The sequence below is a fragment of the Pundamilia nyererei genome, unplaced genomic scaffold (assembly GCF_000239375.1).
Source record: "Pundamilia nyererei isolate P.nyererei 1_Seehausen unplaced genomic scaffold, PunNye1.0 scaffold00015, whole genome shotgun sequence".
NCBI lineage: Eukaryota > Metazoa > Chordata > Actinopteri > Cichliformes > Cichlidae > Pundamilia > Pundamilia nyererei.
In genome coordinates, this window is record NW_005187416.1 from 3,888,396 (window position 1) to 3,899,797 (window position 11,402).

The window sequence follows — 11,402 nt, forward strand, 5'->3', positions numbered from 1 at the left end:
AGTCGGCTGATAACAGCTAAGGTTAAGATGAGGCAGGAGGGGGAGGCGTAGTCCGACGTGCTATCAGACGATGGGCCTCCGAGCAAACAAACAGCTCTGACCTCTCAAAACAACGGCAGCAGGGAGCAGCTGATAGGGAGAGACGGATAGGTAGAGGCTGGTGATGATGCGGCGGGAGTGTGTGTCTCGGAGTGTGTGTAGGGGAGGTAACAGGGGGCAAAGGGGCTTGCAGGGCAAGAATTATCTCAGTGTCTCAGTGTCCATTAAAATCAGAGGGCTGTGTATGTGTGTGTGGTGGTTTTCACGGTGTCTTAAATGTCCCAAGATAATTTCAACTCGGGTTTTGGTGGAGACTCGATGCTCCAGCAGTTCCCCTGATAGCCACACAGGAAGCCACATCTTTTATACTTTTATACTACTTTCTTATTTTAAAGTAGCTTTTGTATCTTCAGAGCATGTGCCATCTGTCGTGAAATGTGAGTTTACATCCTTTTCAAAGTAAAAGAGTACACCAGCAAAATGTCACCTGTTTATGACCAAAAAGCAAAAAAGATGAGTGTTTTCTCCTGATACTAATGTCTGAACACAGCATCAGTTACATTTTACATAAATCTACAAAAAAACAAAAAACACAATTTTGTTGTACATGTACAGTGATAATAAAGGGCTATTCTATGCTATTAAATAATACAGCACATCATTATATTTGCTGTTTGTACTGGAGTCTGTAGACACACACAGACAGATGAAAAAAATTGAACTATTAATTGTGGAGTAATGATTAACACAAGGAAGAGAAACTGTGAAACAATATAAATAAAAAAATATAAACAAAAAAAGCAGACTTTTTTTGTGTGAAACCAGATCACCTGTGTAATCAGGATACAGATTTTTTTTTTTATTGTATTGAATTACATTTTGTATTTAACATCATAGGATTTAAATTTTGGATCAGTGTCTTTCACCAATATCATCTCTTACAGAAAATCATTAAATTTGAAAGAAGTTTTAGTCACACCGATCCCTCGAGCTCATTATCTGTGCACATCTTTTGGTTTGTTTGTATAATCATAATTTAAGTAAGTTCATCTACACGACTCAAAGTAACATGAAACTCGACAACTGTCTCCAGTGTTTAAGTAACTCGTTGCACCTGATCGGCCACCCTGACCTCCTCCCTTAACCATTCAGAGTGAAAACAGCAGTGTGTTAAATCAACGGTCGGGGCTACATTGGTGGGGTGGGCTGGCTTTGGGTATTGTTCATATTACAATTCATAGAATAGCAGCTAAGTAAGAGATATATGTGTTTTAAATAAATCTAATCATGCAACAGGTGATTGTACTAGCAGATAAAAATGACAAATGATTAAGTACAGAAAGAAGAAGCCATAAAATATTCAATATTAACCTTCTGCCTGCTATATCAATCTTCCAGATTTTCTCATCTAATGCAAAGTTGTTTGAATTCATTTTAGAAGTGTGGCGGTGCTGTGCACGTACATGTAGATGCACGCGTTTGCCTGTGACACAGAGATAAATGAGAGAAGGCAGAGGTGGGAGGTGTAGCAGCAGAAGAGAGTTCAATGAAAGGGAGGTAAGGTTAACTAATTCTTTGATTACTGAACCTTGTCATTCAGATTGGGCGAGGGCTTTAACACTCAGTGAACACAGAAAGGTAATGCTGAGGGCTGAAGACTACAGGATAGGTCTACTGAATGGTAACAGAATCTGTTTTCAATTAAAACATTTTTCTTTTCTAACTGTTTTGTTACCAAATAAACAAAATACATTATTCCCCCCAAAAAGGAAGAGTTTTTATTCCAGATTTATTAATGTTTTTGTCATTAAACAGTAGCACTAAATTTACTGAAGCAAACTTTGGCCTTCTTTTTCATTTATACCGAATCTGTCGTCCACTAGTGGGCAGCAGTGGGAGTCAAGCTCATGCACTGAAGAGGATCTACTGTTGTTAGCCTTGATATATAGCCGCTGCAAACAACCTCTAAGTGCATCTCAAGGTTCATTGAAGAAGTGAATAAGATCTATAACTCTTGTGTAGATGTCTGTCTCTCTCTCTTTTGGTGCGTCTGACAGCATTTCTTAAAGTCTTGTTTCATCCCAGGGATGGTTAATTAATTAATTTAGTTTAAAAAGACAATAAACACATTTTAATATTAGCTTGAGCTGCACTCTTTTTGAATGTCACAGGCTCATAAAATTGTAATTAAAATGTTAGATATTCACTGGATTTCTCTTGATTGTAATATGGTTTTATTTGGTTTGGTTTAAATTTTTGTTTAAAAGTAAATTTATATTCAAATAGCTTAAATCAACTCATGTTATTATTCATTGATTTGATAGCAACTCAACCTACAAACCTAGAAAATTATTAACATTTATCTATAATTTCTCCATTTACATTTCTTTTTCTATTTGATTCTCAGAAGACTGATCAGCATTTATATATACATAAATGTCTCTGGCCTCAAGTTTTGGATATCGAGTGCACCAATCAGGCTTGATGAAGGTCATGTTCAATGCATCACAGTGTAACGACTGATTATTATGCAGATTTCTAGTAAGTTTTCAAAGTTTGAGCTTCAATCAGTCAATCAATACTTTATTTATATAGCACATTTAAAGACCAGAGGTACACCAAAGTGCTTCTCAATAGTAAAATATGAAATAAAATTAATTACATATGAGTACGATAGTAGAGTACAAATATATTTCCAGACAAAACAAAGCACTAATTAACCCGGGAGTAAAAGAAATATTTCACTCCTAGTGTAAAAGTTAGGTAGTCTCAAATCCCTCTGAAGCTGTGAGATTCCATATTTGCCATTATTCTCTTTGACAATAAGTGTTTATATTCAGGTTAATATAATACAAATCAAAAGTAGTAATTCAAACCAAATCCAGGCTTTGGTTACATGTGCATTACATCCAATACATCTCTAATGTTTCCAGAGATCTGAGAGTTAATGTCCGTTACCGTGAGAGTGCAGGCTCACCAGAATTACCTTTCTGAGTCTGCAGGAGTTAAAACTGTCCAGAGCAGCTCTGCGGGTGCTAATGTGTGTGTGCGTGTGTGTGTGTGTGCATTTATAGAGGGCTTTCGTTGGAGTCGCACAGTCCACATTGTCCTCGGTGAAGTGATATTTTGTACATAACATAACCGAGCCCATTGTTGTGTTTTCTGAAGTTTCCTGAACTCCACATCAGTTTTAAAGACTCCATGTTGCATTGCTGGCTTGTTAGAGGATATTCATGCCTTAATCGTGTTTTAACATCTTAAAAACAAATTTCAAAAACACCTTCTCAGCCTTAACAATTTAATCAGCTGTTAAAAAACAGCTAAAGTAGCTTGAAAATTTAGCACAAACATCTATCGTGTTTGTATTTCTTATACCTTGATATAGGATGAAAGGATACACTGAATAAGCCTATTGCTAAGTCCTTTGGTTCATAAACAGGTCTTTATGCCGTCATCATTAAATTTAATGTAATGTCACTTACTGTGGACGGAGAAGTGAAAAAGCAAACTTACAACGTTGCAATTGGAGGACAACTTCTCTCTGCTGCTGCTGCATATTGGGTGTATTTTTATATATGTGAGTACGCTTCCTGAACCACAACACCACTTACCACCCCCACCTACCAGCCCCCACCTTCAGTCACCTCCACCTCCAACCCCCAAACCTAGACTCTTTGTCACCGTGGTGATTGGTAGACTAAACAGCGTGCAATGTTCACCAGATCCACATCCCACTGGATCATTACAAACATTAAGACGATACAAAAGGAAACAAAACTCATGACCCCGCCCCACCCATGTGTCCCCCTGGCCTCCTCACGCTCTTTATTTTAAGTGCACGGTCACATGGACATGCTTTTGCACACTCACATGCATACAAGGCTGAAGCCTATATTCTTAACATTCTTTGGCCAGTAAACAAACGGGCCGGACAGATGCATCACCCCCAGCAGACAGACAGATTTTGAGGGCTGGGAATGTTTACATTGGTCCTGTCGCCCTCTGAGGCCTCAACCAGATTCAGGACGAACTTAAATAGAGAGGAGCAAAAGAACACCAAGAGCCAATGTTTATCAGGTCACACACTGGAAATGATACTGCTTCTGATCGCATAGATTCTCATATTTTATTCATAACTTGAGTGATATGAGTTTGAATTGGGCCAAATGAAGGTCTTATATCTGCGGACGGTCACTGAAAAACCCTTTTATCTCATAACAGAAAAGATTTGCACTGTGATTTTAAGTTGATGCAAATTCAAAAAAGATCCTATTCACAGGACGTTTTGTCCTTTGGCTCGAGGCAGGTTAGAATATGATATAGGGAAGATGAAACTAGGAATATTATCATGCACAGGGATTAAAAGAGAATAAACACACTAGAGTATATTACTGCAAGTATTTCCAAAGTAATGCATGTTTTAAAGGCTGAACTAAAGATTACGGGTTTGTCTGTTCTTAATTTTCAGCCAGACACATAAGTGGACACGCTGAGTCACTGGCATTTTCAAAATGAACATGGCGACTAACCCGAATATAGAATATCTTTCCTTAAATAATCACCAAAGTCTGAGGTAAGTATCACAGAAAATAATTGGTTTGGTTGAGAGTAACATTTTACTATTTGAGTCCCATGTAATGCCCATAAAGCGGAACTAAATCAGGCTCTCTGTGGACACAGGCTTTCTTAGAGTTTGGCGGTGGATCCTGAAGTGGTCTCAACCTTGCACCTCTGTTTCTTGTACAGATTCTGAAAAACAGAACTATGAATGAAAACAATGAAATACCTTTCCCTGAAATATACATTTTATTTCTCAGATGGCCTAAAAACTATCAAGATTTACCAGGCTGGATGTTGTTTTTTAACAAAACAAAAAAACCTTCTAAAACTCCTGTTTCTCAGAAGTTTCTTAAGTATTTTAGGATCCGTATTTTTCTCCCATTTTACCAGATTGTTTACAAAATCAAGTGCACATACACAAATCCACACAATTCCAAAAATGTTAACCAATCAGTCTGATTCAAGGGACGTAAACAGCTAATCACTGTGCAGGAAGATCCGTTAGATACCAAATTAATTGGCTTGCTAGGTTAGCTTGCTTCAATTCTCCTCACGTTCGCCCATAGTTGTTTTTTATCCTTCTTTCCCCTCACCCCCAGTCAGTTTAGACACGTTTGCCCCTCCCTGAAACTGGTTGTGTTGGAGTTTTCTTCCTGTTAATAGGAGATTCTTCCTTCCCACTTTTGCTTAGTGCTCATATACAGGATTGATCATCTGATTATTGGGTTTTCTCTCTAATACTGTTGGATGTTTACCTTACAGTATAAAGCACTACAGTGCTATTACATTGGAATTATATAAATAAAACTGAACTGAACTGTGAAGATAGTTAAAAAGATATGTTAAAGTATACCAAAATACATCCTGGTGAGTTCAGTAAACTATGCGACTGATGTGTAACTGGTATTTGTTGACTTCAGTAAAGATGGAAAACTAGTCAGGGATATGAGCTTCAAAGCTTTGTTTTAAAAACCAAAACTATACCTTTTTCTAATCATATTAAATTAGACAAGCTATATACTCGGGTGTTTTACAGTATGTGAGAAATGGAGATTTTCACAGTGCAGTTTCACCAGTTTACACATAACGTCCCCATCGCTGATGTTTGTATCATATAACATCTGTAGTATAAAGTAAATCTAAAACAAATACAACAGCATTAACTTGACTGTTTGAAACTAGGGGGCTCCCGTGATGAAGTAACAGCTGTTGTTTCCTACACACACAGACGGTAGTTGGTATGACATCGTTAAACCATCATTTAATCTTCTAGGGAGGGTGTTGAACTGGATGGCTGGGCATAAACGATGTACGGTAAAAGTATTTTTATTTGTCCAAACCCAACCAAAATTTACATGAAATGTTTTTTACGAAGGTAATGAGAAATGATCTTGTCTGCCGTGGACCTATCTGGACACCTCGCTTTAGAATGAATAGTTTTGCTCCCCCACTCTGAATGAGATAAGATAAAATAACACTTAACTGATTGTCATGGAGAAATTCAATAAGAGGACCCTTACAGCCTTAAAGTGGGCATTTGCATCTATTATGAACTTCCTTTTTCTTTTCTAAATATTCTTTTAAATAAACAAAAAAAATCCTGTGACCCTGAGCAAAATATAAAGTTTTTTTGTGATCAGCACTAAAGTCATGACCGAATGAGAACCAGCCAGCAGACATGTTGGAGTCCCTGCGGTCCCGGATACGAATGAGCTGACCACATTTTACCTAGGCTCCACATCAGTCAAAAAGATATACGCCATTTCCTCCACACAGACATGCTCAGAAAAAGCCTCCATCCCAGTCTCCATCAGTCAAGCCCTGCGGCCGATGAACTTCCATCGTCTCCAAAGTTGATAACAAGCCTCTTAAGCTTGGCGGCTAATCAAGCTCAAAGGAGGGAAAGAAGAAGAGATAGTGGAGGAGAACAAGAGGTCTGCCTGTGGATACAGAGATGTCTCCCTCTCTTTCCTCTTCATTTTCAATTTTCTCTTATCACCCTCTCTCCACAGGGGGAGGTGGAGGGAGGCCTAATAGCTTGTGAGGGGGGCTCCCGTTACTCTCCGGGGTCTTTCTACATACCAGTCATTCACTTTAACTGGAGGGGGAAAAAAAGAGAAATGTCTTGATAAATCATCCAGGGTCACCCAGCTTCCATGTTCCTCTGAGTTAAAGAGATAGGCAAGGAAGAAAAAAAATGAAAGAAAGAAAGAAAAATGAAAGAAAAACAACAACGCTCTGTCTCAGACGCTGGTTCCCTCTTTGATGTCCGGCCCATCAGACAAACAACATGAAGCTGAAATAAACGGAAACAAGTGGCTGCTGCTGCTCTCTGTGGTTTGCACTCGAGTTCAACTCTTTCTGCTAACAGCCTTCCTTGACCTGCTCTGGCGACATCTGCTTGGCATGAAAAAATGTTTTCACATTTAATTTAGCTACTGTATTTTTACGTACTTTTTAAAAAAGCTACCTGTCTTTTAACGTGTTTGCAGTCATTTCAAGTCATCTTCTGAGAAATTTTCTTTTTCTTTGCAATTTTAAACTTGAAGATTAATAAACTCTTTGGTGTACATGCTTGGCTACTCATTTTCCACCTGACTAATGCCTCAGCTCCATGACTGCAGTCTTGTTAGGGACATAACTTATTTCTCTGGAATGTCCTATTATTTCACAACTATTTTCAGACAGATTATTTATTCATTCATATGAGTGTACAATATTATTACATGAAAGTGATGTAATGGGGAAAATCCAGGAGCTCAGCAGTAGTAATAAGTAGAATATGAGTGAATCAAACAGTGAAGAAAATGAAAGCCTCTGCAGTGATCGTCAGGTCAGCCTGTGTAGATGCTTAAAATAAATTCAGTTTTATTCATATAACACCAAATCACAACAGTTACCTTAAAGTGATTTAGATTGTCAGGTAAACAACTTAACAATAAGAGGGAGAAAACTCCAACTATCAAATGACCTTCTATCAGTAAGCACTTGGCAACAGTGGGAAGGAAAAACTCGCTTTTAACAGGAAGAAAACTCGGGCAGGACCAAGCTCAGGGACGGGCAAACATCTGCCGTGACTGGTTGGGAGGGAGGGGAGGAACAAATGAGAAAATTAGTTTTAGTCTTCACTGTCTTAATTTAGCGTGGTAGCATGCAATCTGTGATGGTCCCAGTTTTGTTGGGTTACCATTTTGGCTCCAGGTTTGATTTTATTTTTACTTTTTCTGTTTCTGGATCATCAGTGTTTCCTTATCCTGCCTCCCCTCCCTTCCTTCTGCATGGTCAATGTGCTAGTCCCATCTGTGTTCCCCTGTCTAAATTCAGTTATATTTAATTTTTAGTGCCTTCTTTTACCAGTATGTTTTGGTTACTTCCTGTTTTACTTTGATGGATTCGTTTTCTCTTGGTTTTACTTCCTGTTTTTGGTTCTCACCTGAATGATTGCCTGTTCTGCCCTTGCTGTTTTCACCAGCGGTTGACTGTGTCTGCCTTTGTCTTGTGCTGTAATGAGTCCTTTAGTCTGGTCTTGCCTCTTGCCATTTGGTGTTGAGCTTTCCTGTTTGCAGTCTTATCATTTTTATGGTTTTGGGTTCTTGTTTTTTTCCCCTGCCCAAAGGCAGTTGTGCTTCTTTGTTATTTGTGTCAGCCAAATAACTGGTTGCCTTGTTCTGTGTTGGCTGCCCCCCATGTCTTGCACTGCTCTCAATGATGTCATTTGCTGGGGCTGAGGAGTGTGTGACTGGTTTTGTAGTGATATGACCAAAAACCAAAGTACTTGACAAATATAACCTGATTAACCTTTGCTTAATGAAAAGAAATTCTGCATATAGCAGATGATTCTGCACTTTTTAATGTTTTTTTTTAATGCCACTTTTTTCCATGTGGCGTGATGGATAACAAAAATGTTGAAGTCAGAGTGGTGGTCAGGCTTGTACTGTGTAGCATGTGTGACTTACACTGATGAAGTTTTCAGCTCATTACTTGCTGTTTATTTTTTAACTTTTCACTTATTGTTATTTCTACTAAGTTATCTAACCTTTACCATAAATCTGAAAAATGTTACTTGGGACTGAATCAGAACCCACATTAAATCCAGGCTGTGGCCCCTTTTTTAAATTCTTATTTCTGATTTGATCATAAAATTAAAAAATAACAAAAGGGTAAGTGTTGTGCAGTGACACAGAGGATGCTTTTCAGATATGAATTAAGCCTAATCTTAAAAGAAAAATCAAAACACTTTACAGTAACACTTTACAATACAATAATAATACAATAACTAAGGGACTAAGGGCACAATTCCCCTGTAATTAAATTGAATTTCAATGTATTTATACAATGTGTTTAATTTATACAATTTATATTACATTATTATTTGTATGTATATTATAGTTATATTTGAACAAATACTTAAGGGTACTTTCAGTAGAATGAGGGGGTAACAAGTCAGGTTTTTACCAGAGGCGTTGTTTTGGTACATTCACCTGCTGCCCTGTTGAGGCGCACTGATATGCATATATACACATCCAAAGATTCCTACACTCAGTCTCATGACTCATTCTCAGCCATTTGCTCTCATCTTATTCCCACAACTCTCTTACTTCATCTCCTCTCCCTGTGGTGCCCCTCCTCATTCCTCCTGCCCTTGTCATCTCTCCGTCCTACATCACTTCCACTAACCCTCATATCATTCAGCCTCTCCACAACCTCTGCTCTCTCCTTGTTTGCTCCACAGCTATTTTTCCTATATTGTGAATGGCTGGTATTATACATACAACCATGCAGCAGGTACAATAATAAGGCCCTCTTATGTTTGAATACTTGCCGTCTTTTCCACATAGACAGAACTTACATTTGAATTTTTTTTTCCTCTCAGAACATTAAACATCGCCAAAGCTAGAGCTGAAAGGATACAAACTTCAGACTTTCTTATATCTTAATGACGGAGTTGTGATATTGATAAATCTTTTAACTTAGACAGTCATCAGTTTTACTGGCTTTGTCTTCAGGCTTCAAACAGACTAAACTTTGTTAACATTGTAGCTCTTTTCCAGTCTTATCGACCAAAATGCTTTCTTCTCATACGCTTCTTTGTGTGCCACAGCTTTGTTACTTCTTGTCTGTATTAATGTCTTTAACCTCTTCGTATTTTTCTAATGTTATGGTTTTCTCTTTCTTTGTAAATCAGACCCTCTGTTGGCAGTACACTTGCCCATAATTGTGATTGGTCACATGCTGCCAGTGCCACACCTTTCATGTGAAGGTGCAAGGGAAACCCTGGGTTAACTTATCGAGTTGATAACCAGCTTCACGTGATTGCTTATCCACTTAGAGTTAGTAAATCCAGATAACAGGAAGATACCCGGGGAATGTGGAATTCACTTTGTAGTACAGATCCCAAGCTAATGCAGAAGTGTCAACAGCTTGATCAGTTCCTCTGATGGTCGCTTGAGGTTGGCCCCAAAAGTGAGACAATACCTTCTCATGTCCAAGTAAACTTTACAGCCTGGTATAAAGAATGGTTTTTCACCTTTAAGGATAGTTCTCCCTTCAACACCTGGCCTATACATCGCATGAGTCTCTTTGCTAGCTCTTACCTCTGCTAATGTCATGGCACTAAACTCTCAACCACATGTGTGTTGTCAGTGCCCTTTCGGGTGTTTTAATGGAGTTGTGTGATTATTTCTATGGCTTTCTGTGCAGACAATCCAGCATTTAGCAATATGCTACTAAGTACTGCTACTACAGTTTGTGAATGCAGCTTAGTAACCAAGTTAGCATCAGCTGAATACTTAGCAAAACATCCTCTCATTTGTTTGATCACGCCTGGGCCAAAATCAAATATTTAGGGGGGTCCCACAGGCTGTGCCCATCTTTCATATACAGTTTATGTTTAGGATGCATTAACAGACACCTCATTCACTCCAGGAGGAAACCACTTGATTTTGTCATTTCAGTTTTTAGGCTACTTAATAAAATGCTTCTTCTAAAATTACTGTGATTGCCGCTTCCCAGAGTTGGCTTTAATCTCTAAGTCTCTTGGCTTCTGACTACATTCTTGTTTGTGTTGGGAAGAAAAATTCCAAGAAATATTTTGTGAATAAATGTGCTCTTATCTTTTTAGGTGCTTCACACTTTATTTTATGGCAGCTCGACTGAGCGTTCCCCCAGTATTGTAGTATTGTTGGTTTAAAAACAGCGAAGATTTGAAGGGGTCACAGTGTCAGAAAGAGGCCGGGCCTCATAAGAGGAGAAATAAAAGTGAAGTACGCTGTTAAGAGTGTGCGTTGAAAAGAGAAACACACACACCTCTACAGTGCCTCTCTATCTGGCCCCTGTCCCCCTCCCTTCTACCCCCCCTTTGGTTCTCTAATGTCACTCCTGCAGAGCAGATAAGGCCGAGCTGGGCTGTCAGCGGACGCCATGTCTGTCACTGTTCTCCCACACACACCCATACAGAGAGAAAACCTGGGCCTGACAGTGGAGGAGTAATGCTTGGGTTAATATATTAGTCCATCAATTATGGGTCAAATATTGTCCTTTTGATTGGAACGTAATCAGATAGCTCTTACCAGCATGGTTGGAAATGCCCTCAAGATGCACTTAGGCAGGACTGTAGTTTGATTGTCCAAACCACCAACGACTACTTCAGCTACGGACAGTAAATGTAATGCATCTTCACTTGAGTCATCAGGGAGGCAAAGCAAAACCAAATCAGGCAGCTCAGACAGTAACACACAGCCATTTTACACTAAAGTCAGATTAAAAGCAGCATTGTTTCATGAAAAATCTGATAGTTTGTTTTC